Raw genomic sequence first — 22,647 nt, forward strand, 5'->3', positions numbered from 1 at the left:
ATGAATTGAAAAATCAATATTCCAATAATGCGATTATCATAACATTAACACTGTGGGGAATAGCATTGGGGATGTTATTTTTTAGTACGCTTAAAGATTCGCTACCGTTGCATTGTTGAATATTGATACGTAATGGTTATAGGTTCGATATTGTCTCGGATTTTTTTTGGAATTGGAGAAAATTAAACAAAAGGACAACGTTAGGTTTCATCATCTGAAAGTCAAGATTTTTGAAATGGAATAGGGTCGTTGAAATATTATGTTTGTTTTAGAATTGTAATTTTTTTCAGCTTCACACGGTGTCCCGCATACAGCAGGGTATGCAAATGAATCCAGGGAACCTAGTGTTCAGAGACTTCCTTTACCATTTAGACAATTTTGTTCCCCATTTCACTTCACTCATAAAAAATACTTCCTTGAGTGGTTATAGAACCAACAAGCTGTCGCGTTCACATTCGCACACTTAGACCCCTGCACCACGATTGGCTTCATATACATATACATATATATTTATTATTAAATAGCATATCCTATATCTTATAAAACAAAGTCGCTTTTTGTGTCTGTCTGAACTTTCTAACTCTTCTTCTTCTAAACCACCCAACGGATTTGGATACGGTTTTCACCATTAGGTCGAGTATTTCTCAGGGAAGGTTTATATATAGTTTATTATTTGTACATTCTTATGTAAATTAACATAAATACGATAAATGTGTATAAAGTCCTACCCGCTGAGACACTTTGGCGCATGCGCTGCTCTAATGGTAAATATTACATGGAAAAAATGTACTGGAGTATTGTTCCTCTTAATAAGATCTACAAAAAAGTTCGCGATGGCCTATTCGTATATTTTAAGAATAACGTGTAGTGATCATATTTCTGTCTAAAAATAGTAATTTCAATATATTTTTTATTGTGAGGGATATTTTTCCATAATGGTATTAATCCTTATCCTTTAAAATACTTTATTAAATTTCTACGTTAAACGAAGATAAAATTTGCTTTTTAAATTTTTTCGAAATTGCGAATAGTTTTAGAGAAAAACGCATTTAATTATTGACACATCACGCCGTTCACACATCAACTGCATCGATTCAAGTTTCACTTATCCCTTACTCTCAGCATATAAATAAGTATATTAGTTACGTTGGCCATTTAATGTAGATCAAAACTGTCTTTTCTGTTTTTCATTTTAATAAGTACTTTAGAAGTTGTTACAATATCAAAAAATCCTTGCTGCGAAACGCGCCTCGCGACGTTATGCTTATACAAGTGAGTCCGCCGCGGCCGCCTGCCTTACACGCATCGGTGGTTCAGTGGTAGAATGCTCGCCTGCCACGCGGGCAGCCCGGGTTCAATTCCCGGCCGATGCATTCTATTTAATTTTCCTCACAGGCAGCCACGTAGTGCTTGCTTTTCATCAGGGACAGAATACCCTCTTCAGCATTAACCACAAGCTCGAAAAAAAAAAAAACCCGCCTGCCTTTATAGCAACGAAGATTTAGATGCCAATGTCATTTAACTATCTAAAAGTAGTAATTTAAATATATTTTATTAAGTACTTGAAAAGATTAGTAGCACAGATTTAAAATTACGGTACCTACTAAAAAATCCTTGCTGTGTAAAACAATTGGAAAATCCTTATTGAAACTACGAAAATGCGGGTTGCATTAGGGTTTAATTAATTTTCACATTATCTTAAGTGCTTTGCAAACATACATTATATGAATAATTCAGTAGTAAAAGCGGGCGAAGCCGCAATAGGGTCGCTAGTCTAGTAATAAAACTGTTTCGGGGCTTCTATACGACGTAAGTTGAAGCATTGGAGGTGTACGACGGTTCACCTAATGTATGAGAAAATGCTTATAAGGAAATATGATATCGAATATAGTAAATTTAATCCGGTTAATATATATAGTTCAAACTACATAATATATCCCCCATAACATGTTAGACAGGGAAAACTTAGTATTACGACAATCAATGTGGTAGAAAACACGCGGCGTTAGGTTCCGCCACTTAATACGCAATGCCTCCAGAATTCGGAAAAAAGTGGCGAACTTAACTTAACTTAACTTAACACTAGATTCCCAGGTTCCCTCTGCCGACCCTGCAACATATATCAACTCTTAACGTATACAAACCCAAGGATTTATTAAAACTGTAACAGAAGAAACGCGTCAATACTTCAAATTTACTCGTAAAATGTAAAATATAAAGATCGTAAAACGTTCGTATCTCTTGGACTACGTATTTTACAACGCTCTATTATACAGCTACAGATATAGCTTAATGATCTTATACCATTTTAGACTAGAGTCTTTGTTTTACAAATTTGTATTATACAAAGTTACTCACGCGTCTAACGTAAAGGATAGGGTAGTTTTATAACAAATATTATAAAGAATTTGTTAGATTTTTTATTGTTTCACGCTGTATCCCGCACATAGCAGGATAAGCAGAGGGACTTAATGAAACTCAACACCGCGCTTTTCCTCGTTTCCGGAGTGAGTTCATGAAAATATTAAATATTTCAATTCATTGAGTGGGATTCGAACTCATAACTCATCGTGCTTAATTATAGTCTGGGCCACGATGGCCTTAATTAGTAAATTGTAAATTAAGTTTTTTTTTGAATTTTTGTTACACCCATTGATTTATTTATTTTGATTTAACCTATCGGTTACATCAAAATTAACGTGATATAATAACCTTATATCCCTTCTTAATATTAGGGCTATCCCATACAAAAAAAAATCAACTGAACCTGTATTTCTTGAGATAAGCGCACTCAAACAAACAAACTCTACAGCTTTTTAAATGAAACTTTTTATCTAGATTCTTCGCGTATATTTGGAAATCCGACGTTTCAAACACTTTGCAGTAGTCTGTGGTCACGGGCAGCAGGGAATGTATAATCGCGGAAATGAAAAATCTCTTCATCTTTATTATATTTGCATAGATATGTAAGTTAATTGAAATAATTATGGTTTATACAAGAAAGTTAATTGTGTTTGGATTTCAAATCATGTTGAATAAACGTCTTAAATATTATGTTAATTAATGCGTATCTTAGTTATGCGTAAGTTGAGCTATACTATAAAGTAATAAAAGCAAGGCTATGGTATGGTATAGATTTACTTGTTCCTATTAAGACACTTCCGTTCCCCACTTTCAGCCGAATTTTGTACCTAACCCGTGCGTAACGTTGGGTACCGCCCGCCAATACTCACAATATCTTTATCACAAGGTAAGGAAGAATGTTATTAATCCAAAATGTTTTAAATAATAATATTGAAACAATCTCCTCTGGTAAAATATTTTGTTTCATATTCTTTCTGTATATTTTATGAAGTCATTATAATTACACAAAATATCAAAGGTTAGGCTGCCTCAAGAAAATGGCGGAATATGAGTAGCGAAATGTCTTAACAAAAGGTTCCCAGGTTCCATCTGTCTATCTTGCTATATGCGAAATACAATATAAAGATAAAAAACAAAGATTAAATTTAATATACGATTATTATAGCTCACAAAACAGCGGCAGTCTAAAATACTGACGCAGCTTATACGATTAATATTCGTCAAGTATGCTTGCGTAGCGTTATAATTCATGATATTACTTATTTACCCTGCTTTTGTCTCGAAAATATGGAAAGTGGTGGACGGAAATGTCTCTATGGTAGCAGAGATATTTAACACTAGGTTCTCAAGTTCCCTCTGCCAACACTGCTATGTTCGGGATAAAGATATAATTTTGGGCAGTAATAATAAAAATTTCTTTAAGTCGAAATCGAACCGACATCCTCTTGAATTAGTTGAGCCTAATACCATTTAATTTCAATAACAATTCTTGATAGTACTATTCCATTTCAAACATATGAAGCCAATAAGTTATTAGAAACCCATATCACTCATATGTCGTTTTCATACACGCTTTTACCAAAATTCTACTATTGTAGAGCAAATGCCAATTATTTTTCTATACTTCACGCAACGTCCTCATATAAAGAGATAGACAAACTGTTCTCTTCTTAGTATTATGCTACTTCTACCTCTAATACTTCTTTATTGTTGTTAGCATCAAAATGCATTTACTTGGACCATTCACTTGCAAGGGAAGAGAGATTTACAGATGGACGGTACTGTGGGAGTCACCGGTAACTAACTAAAACACAGCGGAAACTCTCCACCTTAATAGATATGCCGCAGGATCGCTCTCGTATGTGAGAAGTCGTGTCCTCCAGGATCTCCTAGGGTCTAGGGGGACCCACCACTAACCTAAATGCTTTATTGTTTTTTGCTGTCCCTGTTGAAATGAGGAAGATGTGCTATATTAACACAAATTTGTTGGAATTTCGATTATTATACTCTAAGAATGCTGACATATTTAATTATTTTTTGTGATACAACTTTTGTTAAAAAACAATCGCCGAAGAGCGATCGAACTCGCTTATGAAACGTACCAATATCTATATGGACGTTAAAAATATCACATTGGTCGTATGGGACTCCTGAACGGATATATTGTAGATTTTGTATAATTTGGTTATAATATAAAAATAATTTTAAACCGGCGTAGCCGCGTCCGGGTCCTCTAGTCTACTTATAAAATTGAAACGCTCTATGTATTTATTATATCCAAAATAAATTACTTTACACGCATCACGTACTAACCTAAACTAATAATAACAAATTTCTAGAGGACTGCAGTGACAGTCGTAGCGCAGTGGTATAGTGTTTTACTATAAATGTGATAGTTGTAGGTTCGAATGATTGTATTGAATTATTTTCATTTTTCCACTTTAGTAAGCGCGGCGTTGAGTTCCGCAACTCAACACGTAACATGAAATGTGTGATCACAAAATTTTTGTTTGCCTACACTGTTGTACCGAAAAAAGCACCAAATTGTTAACACCTAAAAGTATGGACTGTTATAAATAAAAATCTAAATTTTAGATAAAAAGTGTAGTTCAATAACCAAATTATACACGATAAATTCATTCTCAATCATTTCATTTATGAAATTTATATGAAAAATATTTACATTTTCTGAGCAGAGTAGATACAGCGTTTGACTATAACCGCGACAATTACAGGTTCGAGTCCCACTGGAGGGTATGAACCATTTTCATTTCCTTGCTAATGTAAAAAAACAACAGGCAGCATCTGATTCCACCATAAACGTTATGTCTTGAAAGCAGAGTACGGAGAGTTTTATCGCTAGGTTCCTTCTGCGTACTGCACTTAATACGATACAAACATCACGTAGGAACCCGAATTCAGTAATAAGCACAAACCCCGTGAGGACCTAAACATATACGTAAGAGATAGAAAAACGGGTGTGATAACAAAATTGCCCGATACATTATACAGATAGCACAATGTTTTTAGCGTAAAAGAAAATAAATTGTAAGCTTATTTAGAAATTGCCTTTATTTTCGTACGTTTTTTAATGTTATTTTAGCTTCAAGTTTACAGTATCCTGGGAACCTGGGAACCTATCAAGACACTCCGTTCCCATTAAGACACTTCCGTTCCCCACTTTTCACCGAATAGAATTTTTAATTTCCCTAATATATTTAAAGTCCGATTCTAGATCGTATTTTGCAAAGCTCCCTCCAAGCCTTATTTCCCTCGGTATTTTTCCTCGAGCTCGCGAGATTCGAGCTTTTCTTTGCGATAATCGAATCCCTTTTGTTTGCAAGTAAACAAAAAATACTTCTACTTAATTACAGTATACTTTGCAATTTAAACGTCTCTATTAAATTTTATAACTTAAAGTATATTTATATTCTTATTTTTATTACTTATTTTCTGCTTTTTATAGTATATTTTTTGCTATTTTTTGTACGGATTGATTTTAACGCACCGTCCCATTATCGAGACATTACGTGTTGAATGGAGGAATTCAACGCCTTGCTATGTCTTATTGGCAGAGCGAGGAAATAAGAAATAGTTTCTTTCCACTAAGTGGAATTGAACGCACACCGTTAGTTTCATAGTCAGATTCCGTACTACTTTACCGTATTTTAAATATCTTAAATCATTAAAAAAATCCAAATTACGACGAAAACAGACATTATCAATAAATTTATGTATAAACTTATGCATAAATTGCCTTGTTTCGTCTATTATTTATAGAAACCTATTTCGAAGAAAATATAAAAAAATTCAATCTCAGTGGGATTTCGTTACATTCAACCAATTTCTTTTGATGTAGAAAAACTCAATTTCTAGCAAAATATTTCTTAGAAGGAAACTCACGGAAGTTCATTGATGTTAAGTCTTGCAGATGTAAAGTTAATAAGCAATATTTTTAATTTGATCCAGTGCAGCTTAAGTTATGTTCCACTCAATATCGTGTCAAAAGTTCCACCAATCAACACGCTTGTTATGAGAATTGGGCGGAAAGTAGAGAGCTAGTACTAATTATCTCTGCAAGCCAAGCTGTTTGCGAGATATAGGTTGATATTCTAAACACAACAGAAGCAGGGTAGGCAGAGGGAACCTACTTCCATTTCCCATTTTCCGAAGAATTCTCAAGGCATTGCATTTTGAGATAATCATTTGATCTACCCATTGCAATCTATAATCACTGTACAAAGCAAACTGCCAATCTAATCTAAAAATAAATCTTAAATAAAAAAATACTTCAAACACGCATTGATAGGCTTCATTAAGAATATAAAACGCTTCCTTTGTTCCTCCCAAACATATCCACGCAAGGAAAATTTCCTTAGGCATTCTGCTGAAAGAATTCGATAAATTTCAAAGGCCCCACATCTTAAAGCCCGGCTTCCACCGCGTAAAAGAAATGAGCGGGTAAAGTTCCGGCGAATAGGACTACTTTTAAATTTACGGCTTACATTTACACTAATAAAGAGTTTTGTATTTTGTAATTCTCCGTTCTCCGCTCCTTAGAACTGATTGAGTTCATTTCATCTCTTTCTCCTCGCTTGGTCCCTTCCTCTCGTCTATTTACTTATGGAAATAGAAGTACGCAGCTTGCTCTTGCGAGTTTAACGTGATCTTTAACGGGCTCACTTCGCTTCGCTTTCTGTGAAAACCGAACTTCACGTGTCTATACGTAAGTACGTAAGGATGTATAGTATATATTTACTAATTTTTACCGCCAGTTTCGTCGGTATGTTTCTGTCACTCAAACGGTCGCCGTCTATTATTTTTTTGTATATAACTTTAATTTTTTTCTTTTATCTCAATGCTGTATCCCACATATAGCTCGTAGGCAGAGGTATCCTAGTGTTAAGATACGTTGTACTCCACTTTCTTAATTTACAGGCATTGTTTGATGAGTGGCGGAACACAACGTCGCGTTTTGTCTTTTCGTGTTCTTTCTAGGATTTGACCCCACTATAGTCGCATTTACGGTCAGACGCCGTGAGCTACGACAGCCTTTAATTCTGTCTATTAAATAAAAACTTTTCACGAAAGCTTAACTCTAAATACAATTTACCTCTCACGTTTAGATGAAAATAAATCTTCGTTAAAACGTGAAGCAATAAAACTTTTTTCCCAATAAAAACATTATAAAATTACGACAATATTTTCGTGGAACGTAACTTTTAGAAATCGTTTTCGTTGTACTGTAACGTTATTTAAAAAATATTAAGTAGACGCTAATAGTAAATTAATTTTATTGAAAAAATAAACCCAAATATTTTTACCCCACTGCGTGAAGCAAAGGAGAGTAATGTATTTTCAGTCTTACGAATACATATGAGTATATGTTTGTGCTATCAGTTTAAATGAATTTGATGATTTTTATATCCTCCGATATATTGTACCTCGCGAGTGTCACCAAAGACATTATAATAATCAAAATTTCTGTGATATTAACTGTCTTAAATTTAATGATTATCTTGCCTCATAATCCTAACCACAAAAAATATAAAAATAAACAATTAAAGTAAATTTTCAAAATCGTTTCATATAACGTATGACGTTAAAAGATAACAGACGTACTATGGAAACAGTCTTTTAGACGTTGATTGATGCATTCCGTTGTTAACATTGTTCCCTGGTCACGATAGGGTTGTTATGTTTTTTTTTTATTAAATTCGCTTTTTACGAGAAAACGTTGTGGACAATTTTCACGAACTTTCATCTACCATAATATTATTCATAGAGAAAGTTCTTAAGAAACAAAACTTGTTTACACATTATTTATACTAGACCTTATTTTTGTTCGAAATCCACTTATATAAGTTAAGAAATTTGGTTTCTTTTGTGAAAATTTTGTTAGAAAAATCGTTTCTTGTGTGCCTCTTGACAATAGTGTTGTAAATAGATCAAAGTGTTAATATAAAGTGTAAAAAAGTGTTTGAATGAAAATCAAAACATGTCTCATATGGATTCCATACTTACAAAAACTATAACATGGTTAAAACATTTTCAAAATATTATTAGAAGTAAAAACCAGATAATATAGTTACTATTTAGAAAAACTTTTCTAAAGAATTCTAAATAACGATGCAAAACACGAGGCAAATTTGCCAAAATATAATAGTGAAAACTGAATTTAAACTGGTTAAGCCGTCTTGAGCACAGACAAACAGACAAAAAAAAATAAAAATCATTATTGTACTTTCCATTATATTGACTTTTTTCTATATGCAAAGATAAGAATTAAAAAAGCTGCATCACGCTGTTCCCCAATTTTCAAGATAAGGCATGTTGAGTGGCGAAACTCAACGCCAATTTACAACTTAGACGAAGCCACTAACAAAATACAATATATTATGTATTACATATACCTACTAGTAAAACAATACAAAATCATCTTAAAATTCAAGATTTGTCGGGTTAATTAGTCGGTATTAGGGGAGGGGGTTGAGTTTTAAGAAACATTCCCTTATAATTTATGCAACTGCTATTACGGGTAAGCGGTAGCGAGTTAGCGTAATATTGCCGCGATTTGTTTGAGATGTTTCATACTTACAATTTATTTGCTTAAAATATATTATGGTTATGAATAAAAATAGAGAGGCAAGGGTGTGACTGTAACGTGACGGTTGTGGGTTCGATTCCTTCTCGAGGAAGTGAAATAATTATTTACGTTTATATTTCCATTTCTTTGCTCTGGTGTCAACGTAAAACGAGGCGTTGAGCAGACAGACGGACGGACAACAAAGTGATCTTATAAGGGTTTTTTTGTTTCCTTAAAAGGTTAAAAGGTACGGAACCCTAAAAATAGTATTTATAAACCTGACTCTACCAAGCAGAGGAAAAAAAGAGAATAATTCAATATCCAAAGCCACCCAATAACGTAAAAAAGAAATAAATATTAAAAAAAGTATTTTTAAAAGAAAGTCTTATTTTCAGCATTTTCAATGGAATCTCAAGTGATATAAATTGCTTTATCACAATAATCCACGTTGCAATAATAAATGTGTTTCTAACTAAGGGTTTTCATATAAAGAATTCTATCAACGGTGAATTCATACATTTTCACATGTGAAAGGGCATTAGGGGCTTGGTGGTACTGATAGCGATTATAGTATTTACTGTCTGTTCCACGCTATATACCGCACACGGCGTACAGTTGCGTATTCTTAATGTATTTAAAGTGTTATTCCATTTCAGATATACTTTTAAACATAGTGATATTTGAACCCGCGCTTCTTAGATAAAGCGCTGTGTCTACTAAGACATAAATTCTCAATTATGAGGACTTACGTTCAATTTTTATACGTTTTCTAAAAAAGCATAATACGTTGCGTATTGAGTGGCAGAACTAAACGCCACGTTCTCTCTACTAGAGCAGCAAGCCAATAATTGGCGTACCCACCACGCAATCTTTCGAAGGTTGGGCGGAAAGGAACGGAGTTCTAACCACTACATATAGACTACTTGTTATATGGTCCTTTTCCCTATTAAATTTAGAACCCCATTATTCATATAATATCAATGAGATATTATTGTGAATACATTCAAATATAGTAGTGATTTTGTGTAACTGTAAATAAAGTGTGACTGTAAACGCGACTGGTTGTGTGTTCGATTGCCACTCGAGGATATGAAATATTTATTAAAATTTATATTTTTATTTCTTGGCTCTGATGTCGAGGCAAAGCGCAACCACTTAACACGCAATGCGTCCAGAATTTACAGAAAGTGGGGAACGGAGTATCTTAACACTAGGTACTCTCTGCCTACCCTGCTGTGTGTATTAAAATTCATTAAAATAACGAACTTTTCACCCGCTACCACTCTGACCGCGCACCACATCACCTCGCGCAGGCAAGTGTAAATATGACATGACATGACGACTGAGATGAAATAAACTGTGCAATGTAAGGCATCGTTTGTTGTTACCTCGGGGTGTGATATGAAAATGTGGACTCTGGCAGCCGTGGAGATGGTTTCTATAGGACTTTTAGTAGTGAAGAGTTAAAAATGAGTCAGAACTGTAAGAGTGACGGTCTTAGGTTCCATTTCTACTCAGAGTAATGTTATTTTTGATTTCTCAGCTCTGGTACCAAGATTGGAAAAGTTAGGTTAGTTTGTTTTCACTATAGATTCTCTAAGGCCAACGTAAAAAAAGAGGGCATAAGTATAATAAATAGAATTTGGTGTATATAGTTCAACGGACCCGGCAGTTAGCGCTGCAGTATAAGAAATTAGGAAATTGTGATTTTTTATTTTTTTTAATACGATAATATGTTTAGCTTCACACTGTTTCCCTCAAATAGCAAATTAAGCAGAAAGAAGAGAACAGCAGAGTGGTATTCCATTCCCCTTGCACTGCCGAATTTTTGAGATATTGCGTATCAAGTAGCGGAACTCAATGCGTTAAGTAGCGGAACTCAATTCCCCCCGTTCCATTCTCGCACGAGAAACGAACTAAGAACCGTCTCGTGTTCAGAGAATATTTTGATAACATTGTATTTAAATCCAAGACCGGGAACATCTGACGAAGAGATCTATAGAGTATGATTATAAACTTTTTATTATTGTTTTAGCTATTTTTCTTAAAAAAATAAACTAACTATATAATACTAGACTTTTACGACATTCTTAACAAAGACTCTCTATACATTTCTATTCTAAACTCCTTCCATTACGTCATTCTATTATACCGCGAAGTAACACTTGAGTATGTAATAAAGAAAAGCACAGTATATCATTGTACTGTTATGAACCGAGTTATTTATCAAATTTGTCTTAAGTAATGATCGTAAGTTCTTGTCTTAAGTACAATTTCTTTCAGCTTCACGATTTATCCCGCAAACAGCGGGTTATGCAGTGGTAACCTAGTGTTAAAACACTCTGTTTTACACATTCTGCTGATTTTTGAGGAATTGCTGAGGAAGCAGAGTGATGTAGAGCGAAGAAATTAAAATATTAATAAATTATAATTCACCCCCACTGGAGCGATCTAGTACAAGGGAGGCGTTTAAAGTTTTATAGTTTTATTTAATTTAATAAACATTAGATTTAAGTAAAACAATTATGTGATTGCATGCTGTGTTTACCTTTGTATAGTTGTACAATTAACTTCTTTTTTTTGTGAAAGTGAATGTGTTAGATTATAAGTATTATTGTAACAACTGCTGGTGAACCTTTTACATATAAAATAAAATAAAAATAAATATTGTAATTAAATTTAAATTTAAATAATAATATAATAAACTAACTTACTTTTTTAACGACCATTACTCTACCACAATGGTTTTATACCGCAAATATAGCGAATGACTTTTCAACTTTTTCATTTTATGCATTTAAAATATCTCTCGTCGCGGCAGTAAGAAATCTTCGATAGCACCTTATTTTGTATTCAGCCCTCACAATGGCAACTCCTTATTCTGGGTTAGGTTATTTTAAGTGGACATCGTGACGCAGTAGAATAGTATGTGACACTAAGCACGGTTATAGGTTCCATCCACGCTCAGGGGAAACGATCGACAGTTCGATTCCCACTGAGCGTGAATTATTCGTTTTAATAAATTATATATTTTATATTCTTTAAGTGATAGTTAAATGAAACTAAAATATGAAATGAAAAAGCTATTTCTCGTATAATTTTATTTGGATGATATTAATATTGTATATCGTTTGAAGAAAATATTAAAAGGAATACTGTAAATATTTATCAGCCGTCGTGGAGCAGTGGCACAGCGTCTGACTGTCAACACTACGGTTATTGGTTCGTTGCCTATTCGGGGAAGAATTAACATTTCCTGGCCTCATGAAAAGCCAAGTCGACCAAAGAAGTTTCATATATATATTTCTTGAGTAAATGAATTCGATTCTCGAAAGCTTTTAAAAATTGCATTTAATATCTCTAGAGCATTTAATATTAATGAGAGCATTTAAGCATTTAATAACTCAACTAGTGGAAAATGAAAAACTTCACAATATCACTATTTATTACGAAAAATCATATCGTGGCCTAGTGGAACGTTGCTTGGCTGTATTTGCGACGATTGTGCGTTTGATTCCCATTTAGAGAAATTATTGTTTCCCATTTCTCCTCTTTATCTACATAGTAAGAAGTAGAAGTTTTCCCTGTCTACTCCATGCGTGAAAACTGCCCAAAAGCGTGAAAACGACCCTAATTTACACTACATAGTCCACTTTCATCCCAGAACAAACCCTGTACAAACAGCTAGTTTATCCAACAATGCGCATCCAGTTTGCTCTCACTTCTTAGTAAGGACGACTACTTAATGAGTCAGGCAAGTAATACTGAACTCAATTATATACTTAGCAGATAGTCTCGGGCAAACTACGTAAGTTTATTTTCGCTCATAAATCGTGAGTTTTAAAAGATTTGCCTTAAACTTGTGGAGATTTTTTTTAGCTTTTATTATTATTATTTTTTTTGGTTTTGTTAGAATTCTTGACTTGATAAGGTCTGAACGTTGAAAGAGTGGAACAAGTGACATGTGAAAGTATGTGGCTTGAATGTAAATTGCCTGCTGTACGCAGTCGGTACCGATGTTGTTATACTGCAGCGAAACGAGGACATTACAGAAGAAGAATGATAGAAAAATGAATGATTTGGAGATGCGATCTCTTCGTAGGATATGCGAAGTCAGCTTAGCTAATCGAATACGCAATGAAGAGATACACAGAATGTCAGGTACTTGTGTGGTTGTCAAGGTCAAGAAAAATTGATGGAGAAAGAATGGCAAAAAAGATTTATGATGGAAAAGTAACCGGTAAAAGAGGTAGTAGAAGTAAGACCTCGGTTGATCTAAAACATAGTATCAAAGATGGAGGGCATATATGAAGAGGTTGATGACAGTGGACAAGGCGAATGAGGTATGTAAATAAGTATGTAGATACCTTTGGCGCTCCGTTCTCTCTGACTACCCCGCTAGGGATAGCGTGAAGCTATGTTAGGTTTGATCTAAATCGGCTTAGTAATTTTTGCGTCAAAATGGAACAAATATCTATCCTAATAATCTTTTATATTTATAATATTAGTAGGAAAAAGGCAAATTATTATCAGAATATGGACGCAATAGACAGGAGGTGTCTCGATTCGACCTCGATTCGAAAATTAGTATGGAAGGTATGATGTTTATAATAATAAACATTGTACGCAAATATCAGGGGCCTGTTACCGAGATATTATAAATCTTTATTATACGTTAAAATATATATTTTTAGACAAATAATAAAACACACATCGAAGCTATACTTATAGCCACAATGTTGAGCAAAGACGATAAAAAATATATTGATACAAATATACCTATTAAATTTTTAAAATCTATTATTATTGAAGTCGTAGCAATCATGAATATTTAAAAAAAAAATTAAATATTTTTCTTGCGCCGTTGAGTTCAGCCACTCAACACGCAATGTCTTCACAATTCGGCAGACAGTGGGGAACGGAGTGTCTTAACCCTCTGCCTATCCTGCTGTGTGCGGGATACAGCGTGAAGCTGATTCAATGTTTTTTATAGCTTTTTTCTGGTATATTTAGCTATAACCTAATATTACGTTTCAATAATCCTAATGTAACATTTTGGCATCAAATACTTGTTGAAAAAAGTATTTGATTACAACGAACATAGGCCTTCGTGGCGCAGTAGAACATCTTCTAACTAAGCACGATTATTGTTTTCAACCATCAAAATGCGAGAAATCGGCGTAAAGTGGTGAGTGGAGTGCCTTAACACTATACTCCCTCTGTCTACCCTGCTAAATGCAGGATACAGCGTGAAGATGAAAAAAAATGTTATCCACCCTTAAATAACTTCAATACACGAACTCAATATAAAATAATTAAAAGTATAAGGAAAAGCTAGTTAATTTTAGTGCCCCATTTGACGAATAATGTCAGTAGGTTAAAGATTTCATTTCAAAGGAACGTGATTCTTATTTTGTTGTTTATTTCCTTATTACGAATCAATTGGGTCTAATTCTTTTATTATGTCGTGATTTTCCTTTTAGATATTGAAACCCTTTGTTGTAATCTTGTTGTCGCGAGTGAGTTGATATTTGATGTTTTTTTTTCTCTTTTTTTCTCATCTTCACGCTGTATCCCGCGTATATAATAGGTAAATAAAGGGAACTTCGTGTTAATTCCGTTCTTTACTCATCCGTGTAAGGTCGTTTAAGAGACCTTGTGCTGATAGACGTTTACAACCATACCCTATCTCACTGCATCATGATGAACTCTAACATTAGTCAATATATAATGAAGCTAAGCACGAATCTTAAATATAAATTTTTCTATTTAATTTATTCGTGTAAAAGTTTCCAGACATAAAACAAACATTAAACATAAAAGTTTTCTAAACACTCTTTGGATTGTTTAGTGGAATTAAATTGAGTATTTTCTACTTTTACGTCTGTACGATGATATATAAACAATTATATATGTTAATACATGTGTAATTTATATAATTATAAAGCCAACTTGGTACAGGGGCACAAGCGTGCGACTGTAAACGCGACAAGGTTTCGATTCCCACTCAGGGGAATAAAATATTTCATATTTTCGTTTTGGTAATTAAAAGCAAAGCTCGGCGTTAACTTCCGCTATTTAACAAGCAATGTATCTGGAATTCAGTAGCACAGACTGTCTTCACACTAGGTTCCCAGGTTCCCTCAGCCTGAAGCTAAAATGAAAACGTGTTATATAAGAAACTTTGCTATTCTTTTAAGTATAGTATTAAAAAGTAATAATTTGCAACCATTCCTTCATATAGTATAACGAGATACGCGAAACTATGAACTTTAACTAATTTCTTCGCGTGAAGTATTAATTTTAGTTACGATAACATAAACTTTTATGAAAACATTACACCTATGTGTGTGTTCCAACGAAGAATATTATGTATGTGTGTATAGTGGAATACGTGTCTATACGTTTGAGATTGCATATGTGTGAGTAATGTATACATGTGTGTGTGACACGTACATACTACACAAATATTTATATGGTATCTATACATGCATTGAGAGACAATTCACGAAGATTTTATTTCAAATGTCTAACATTTTACAGTATTTTATTAATAACATATCAATTGAAATTTTAAAATATGTTTTTGCATGTGATAGCTATGCTAGCTTCCCCCTGAATACCACATAGCAAACTTTAAGAAACTTAGTTCCCCACTTTCCACTGAATTCTGGTGGCGTTGTGTGTTGAGTGGCAGAACTCAACGCCGCGTTTTGCCAGGACAACGAACTGAAAATATTGAATATTTCATTCCTCCAAGTAGATACTTTTACATTTTACGTTTGTGTGTGTAATGGTGATTCTATATTATTTAGTCTGTGGCCAGGGTGTGTGACTCTGTGACGGGTCGCTCTACGCATGCGTATCGAAGGTCGCTGCGAAGCGGGTTGGCTAGGGTAGTCCCCGTTTTAGTATGAAATTTTGACAGATGGAAATAAATATTTGTTTTTCTTAATAATTCTTTATGTATGCTTAAAGTGTTGTTAATGAAAGTGTAGTTGTACTAGGAAATTTACGTAATATTTCTTAAATAAAAACCATTCTATCCTTAAATTGTATTTTTTTTTGTTTCTAAAAAAACAACTTTTACTTTAAAAGGTTGAGTTTCACCATTCGTCACACAATATCTCAAAAACTGTACAGAAAATAAAAACTAACGAGTAGGCAGAGGGAACCTATATTAAGGCCCTATAATGTAATATATATTACCTATCCTACTATACTAGCGTGAAGCTGCAATGTTTTCTGTAATAAAAAAAACATTTCATCAATGACGTATCGTCCCACATTTGAGTAATAAACCATAGACACCCTAACTGCAGCCTCAGTATCCGAGAAGGTTTTATATTGACCTATACCTACTACTAACTCCACGTTTTCAGGCAGTCAGAGCGAGACCGAGTACATTACAAGCTGAAATCCTCTCAAGTGGGAAAGGGACAGATATACTAAGACACACGGCCGGGTCCACACTGTTCAGTATGTTCGGAACGCCGGCTGAAAGTGCTGCTTTGTGAGGTTCCCTAGTAATTGTATATCGAAATCCGCGTGTAAACGTTCATAACCAAAATAAGGTCAGCAAGTGTTTGTAGAAGTGATTTTTTTTAATTACACAAGTGTCTCTGTGCAGTGATCTGTGCTGTGCTCGAAGTTACAGGGACTGTGTGAAGCATGTAAGTAAAATTGTGCTTTTTTTAGTGTTTTCTACCAAATTTTGGGCCAAGATAGCTCGAATGTGTTTTTGAAAATTGATATATTTACAAAAAAATTCAAATATTTCGTCGTTTTTAACTATTATTATCAATTTTTTACCATAATTTCTTGTAATATACATTTGTATGCGAAATTGAAGAGGTTATTAGAGATGCTATGTATGGACAAATATAGGTTTATGGTAATGTCAAGTGTCATTTAACTTTGGACAGAGTATCAAAGTTTTATATTAATTAGTAGATTAGAAATTGTTCGTGTTTTTAAATCGTAATAATCAAATATATATATTTAGATTTTATCTATATATAAAGATAGAAATATTTATATTTATTATAATAAAAAAATATAAAAAATATTTCATACTATAGCTTACGTTTGGCTTAGTGGTCAGAGCGTTTGGACGGTTTTTAAGATATGCTGGTTAAAATCCCGCTACGTAATTTATTTATACGTTTTTATAAGTTTTTATATAGTGTTTATATAGTACTTCTATAGTAGTTTTGTTCCTAAATGTATGAATACTTATTTATAACTGTAAAATCCAGTTTAAATCACTGTAACCGCAGCGATCGCGATATGTGCCCGTCAATTCTGAAAATACCACTATTTCATAAATTAAGGTTGTCATCGATGTATTATTTTATATTTATAGCCTATACTATAATGTAGGTTTATACAATATTTTTATGAAAAATAATTTTTAAAATACGTATATAAATTTTACGTATCGGGACCTGAACCCACGCCTCTTGGGTACTTTTCAAGAGGTCCTTATCCTTATATGGAATAAGGCTTAGCAATGTTGTTTTTGTTTTTTAAATAACCTTCGTATATTTACAAAAAACGTAAAATCAAATAAAGATCTTTAATAGTTTGTTATTTAAATAAAAATTAAATAATATAAAGCTACATTTATAAATGAATATATTACGATTGATTCAGTTTAAGTGTTCACTTATTATTGTGCAGCGTGCAGGGTCATAAGCTAGCGACGGTTACGGGTTCAATTCCCACTTGGGGTAATGAAATATTTAATATGTTTATTTCTTCATTCATGTAGCTAGGTAAAACGCGGCGTTGAGTTCCGCCAGTCAACACACAATGCCTCCCGGTCTAGATCTAACTGCGGGATACAGCGTTATTAAAAAAAATGTAGTGAAATAAAATAGTTATATTACTACTTTTATGATAAAATGAGGTGCATACTTAATATAAGGGTTCAGATCAGTAAGGGGTTCAGTGGGTATCACCTAGTGTTGAGACATTCCGTTTCGTTAACAATTTTGTGCCAACGGATCACGACGGTCTCATTATATTTTTTTATTTAGTGTAAATATAATAAGTCGAATTTCAATAAAAGAAAATTAATCAAATTGTATATAAAGTAATAATAGTCTTTTTATTACTACAAACTTTAATAAAAAAATTAATTTAGTACCTAGCTGCTATTTATTAAAATATCTCACATTTTCGGGACGAGATAGATGAAAAAAGAACCTAATAATAATTACGATGTAGTCTGCCTTTAGTTGTCACGTTTTAGAAAACAAAATATTAAGCAGTAGCATTAAATTAGATTCCAGCCCTGGCCCAGGAGCACAAGTTGTAAACGTGACAGGTAGTGGATTCGATTCCCATTCGGGGTGTTTAATTATTTTCATTTCTTTGCAATGCCTCAAGAGTTCGGCGAAAGTGCAGAACGAAATTAACTTAGAAGAGTATCTTGACACCAGGTATCCAGGATCCTTCTTTCTGGCTTACTATGTGTGAGAGACAGTGTCAAACAAAAATAAAACACTTGTTCCTGAGCTAGAGAATTCAATTAAACAAATAAAACTCTTATAATCTTAGGATAGACAAATACCATTCGAATCCACAACTATCGTGCGTATAATTAAACACCTACACTACAACGGTATTTATTATTTTTTTAAATCTCATACAGAAAAATCCTTTATATTTAAATGTGTTTTTTGCATTAAGTCGAGTAAAGAGTATTCAAGGCGCTTCCCTTTGTTTTAATGACCGTAGAAAAAGTGGAGTCGAAAGACTTACGAAAGTGTTACATCTCGGCTTTTGATATTGTATGCTTCAATTAGAAGATTTTTTATCCGACTGTGATGAAGCCTAAAAAGAGGGTTACGTTTTTAGCGTGTATGTATGTATGTCCGTTTCTTTGTTCCGTTCTTACTGTTAAACCAGTTAACCGCAAAAAAAAAATACAATATATTTAGAATTTGGAACGTGTTTTTTTTATTGTAAATATTCTTATTCATTCTTAGTACATCTAGCCTAAAATAAAAATAAAGATAACATTTTTGTTTAAAAATAAATAATTATTTTGATATTATTATTATGCTGCTTTTCCTCGTTGCCTATGTTATCTATATATATAAAAGGACTTGTCCTCACTGACTGAGGTAAGACGCACGCACAGCCGTAACCGCTGTGCGTAGAAATGTGAAATATGGAGAGATGTTTACTTTCGTAATCTGGACATCCACTAAGAAGGGATTTTGAAAAATTTTTACCCTAAAGGGGTGAAATAGGGGTTGAAAGTTTGTATGGAAAAAAAATTAAATCGGCACCGATTTTTATAAAATTTTAAATTTAGATTTTTAAAAGTATTTAATTGAACACGTGTTTCGTCGTTTTCTAGATTTCCCCCCCTAAGGGTGCAAATAAGGGGTTGAAAGTTTGTATAGATTTTTTTTAAATCGACACCAATTTTTATAAAATTTGAAATTCAGATTCTTAAAGGTATTTAATTGAACACATGTTTCATGGTTTTCTAGAATTCTTCCTCTAAGGGTGCAAATAAGGGGTTGAAAGTTTGTATGAAAAAATCTTTAAAACGAAACCGATTATTATAAAATTTTAAATTTAGACTCCTAAAAATATTTAATTGAACATGTGTTTCATGATTTTCTAGAATTCACCCTCTAAGGGTGCAAATAAAGGGTTGAAAGTTTGTATGGAAAATTCTTTAAATCGCCACCGATTTTTATAAAATTTGAAATTTTGACTCTTAAGAATATTTCATTGAACACATGTTTCGTGGTTTATTAGAATTCACCCCTAATTACGCAAGCGAAGCTGCGCACGTCCGCTAGTATGTAATATGTATGATGATTCATATCAATGCTTGGTTAAACGCAAACATTTTGCATTCAGTGAAAATATAAATATTCTGTATTAAATTATTAAAGACCATGGTACAGTGAAAAGTTTATGACGTGAGTTCTTATTTCTTCTTCAGCTTTACGCAGCAGGGTAGGCAGAGGGAACCTAGTGTTAAGTGAATCTTGTTACTAACCAAAGCTTTTTCCACCCAGCACGCAATAGCTTAAAACTTGAACGAAAACTTTTATAGGGAAATATTTATTTAATTTTAAAGCAAAATCGAACCCATACCTTTCGTGCCACTAACAACTGAACTAAAAGGACAATATTGCGCAACAAATTTTACATTATCACAAGCTGTATTGATAACAATGCCGTAATCTCCTAATAATGAAATGCTTTCAAAGTTTAATCCGTAATACTCCAGCATGGAAGCAGATTATAGTACAAAGCATGGAGACTTAACGCGAATATACAGACTGGGTATGACAGGATGTAGTGGAAGTGAGTCTAATTGGGGTGGTTGTGGATTCGATTCTTACCTGAGGAAATATTTGTACTAAATAATAAAAATATATTTTTTTTAAATAAAGGCTAATAGTAGCGCATGGTTCGATCCCCTCTCGGAACTGGAGGACATAATTTTTTATTAAGCGCGGCGTTGAGTTACGCCACTCAACACGTAATGCATCCAGTCTCTCATTCCGAACAAAATGACGAACATAAGGTTTTAACACTAAATTCACCTATATAATATAGATACATAAAAATAGTACCTTTATTTTTTTTGTGTTTTTACTAACTCATATTATTTTTAAAAGGCATATCACAAATATATAGACTGCCCTAACCCGGTACCAACAACTTTAATAACCCTTAAGTAAGGGCATCATCTCTCCATCCATCAACTCATTCAAATGAACGTTTCATAACTCATGATATATGGATTGGCCATACATTTGTCATTAGTATCATTTCTTCACCGCTATCATTAGAGGGGGGATTTTTTTGTGGTCTTAGTCAGTCGTGGCTTGTAAGTTAAGGTGTTGCTGATATATTTTAAACTTAATATTTAAAAACAGCTTCAATAATAAATATATTCCAATAAAAAAACATCCAATAGTAGAGTTTATTATTCCAATATATAAGTGAATATTACTGATTGCTCCGAGTAGGAATCAAACCCACATCTGTCACGTTTACAGGCCATAAAATTAATGGAAAATTGGACTAAAAATAGAAATTCCTCAGGCAAAAGATCTCAACGACCTTTTAAGAACTCTACCACTTGAAAAAGGAAGGCTAACTCATCATCCGCATACTTGAATGGTATCGACAGCGTATAAATTGAATAAATCACCCCTAGTTTTAATAGAATCAAGTGTCAGCCGAGATTTGTAGTCTATCGAGATCCCGAAATTACTTCAGCGACTCCAATTGTTCTGACGATCGGAGAATGAAGGGTTAACAAAGGCCTATTCGACCTAATTAAAGATTTTGACTGATTGGGGCCGTCGTGGCACAGGGGGGGTTGCAGATTCGATTTCCAGTCAGGTCAGTCGGAGTCAGGTAACGAGGCAAAGGGTAGCGTTAAGTTTCAAAACTCAGCACATAGTGCCCTGAGAATTCGGCGGAAAGTCGTAAAGAGACGTGTTTTAATGGGAGCGGAGTGTTTTAACACTAGGTTCCCAAGTTCCATCTCCCAACTTTTGTGGAATGCAATGTGGAGATTAAAAACCGTTTAAAAAAAGACAGTGTAAATATAGGTTCGTGTTATATATGTTTTACTTCTTAAAGTTTCGGGTATGGGGAAATTTTAAATTATTTACGAAGCGAAACATTTCGGATTTAAAGTGCTTTTAATTATTCATAGTATTGATACCTTAATTTAATAATGTAATGTATGGAAAGAGCCTGATAGTAGAATTCAGATTCATTTAATTTATTTAAAATTGTTATACCTACTTGAAATTTTTCTCTTTTTTTTTGCTTTACTCCGCATCCCACCTATGAGGGCCCTCTTAATGTGGGTGTGGCTGTAATGCGACAGTTGTGGATTCGATCCCGCTCGAGGGAATTAATTATTATTTAAAAAGAGAAACAATAAATTAATTACTTAATCTAACGCCGGTAGTACGATGGTTAAATTACATGTAACCAGACCAAACGAATAAACATACACCCACAAAATATATATGTCTCTTTTTTTCTGTTTCAAATTATATGCCGCTGTAAGTAGTGAAAGCTGAGGGTACCATCAGTGTTAAGACACTCTATTCCTCATTTTCCGTCGAAATTCTGGAGGCATTGCGTGGTGAATGGCGAAACTCAACGCCGGGGTGCCAGAGCGAAAAAAAATGAAAATATTAATGAAATTACAACAGGTCATCGTGTACTAATTAATATAAACTGTTATTATTCCAATGTCTAACCAAAAAGTCTAATAAATTCAAAAGAACTCGACATCTAAAGAAACTTGAACAAAAACATATTTAAAAATACAACTCCGAAGATTCTAATATTAATTTATTATCAACCCCTAAAGGGATGCTGTATTTGCTCTGCCCTAGTTCGATAAAATTAATAACGTGGCCGCAAAAACTTTACCTCGATTCGAAAAAGTATTAAAAATAAAAGGCTATCTTAACACCCAGGTTCCCCCTGAACAAAAACACGATGGGCGCGAATACGATTCCCATTTTGGGGAATAAAATATTTTAATTTATTCGCTTCGGTAACATGACGAAGCGCGACATTGAATTCAGGTCCACCATGTCATGTCTCGAGAATTGGGCGAAAAGTGGGAGAATGGAGTGATTAAACACTAGATCATACAATTACCATGCGAGTACTATTGGGGC

The 22,647-nt window shown here is 33.6% G+C and overlaps 1 protein-coding gene across 1 annotated transcript in view; it reads left to right on the forward strand.

The window, feature by feature from the left end:
- Positions 1–16,483: 16,483 nt before the first annotated feature.
- Positions 16,484–22,647, forward strand: part of LOC146534245 (neuroligin-4, Y-linked-like) — a 65,281-nt gene continuing 59,117 nt past the window's right edge. Inside the window, exon 1 of the mRNA XM_085193735.1 lies at positions 16,484–16,623. The gene's annotated coding sequence lies outside the window, so the exon portion shown is untranslated. The remainder of the gene's footprint in view (positions 16,624–22,647) is intronic.

This window comes from Heliconius melpomene, chromosome 11 (genome assembly GCF_056956725.1).
Source record: "Heliconius melpomene rosina isolate 202511_hmr_F chromosome 11, ASM5695672v1, whole genome shotgun sequence".
NCBI lineage: Eukaryota > Metazoa > Arthropoda > Insecta > Lepidoptera > Nymphalidae > Heliconius > Heliconius melpomene.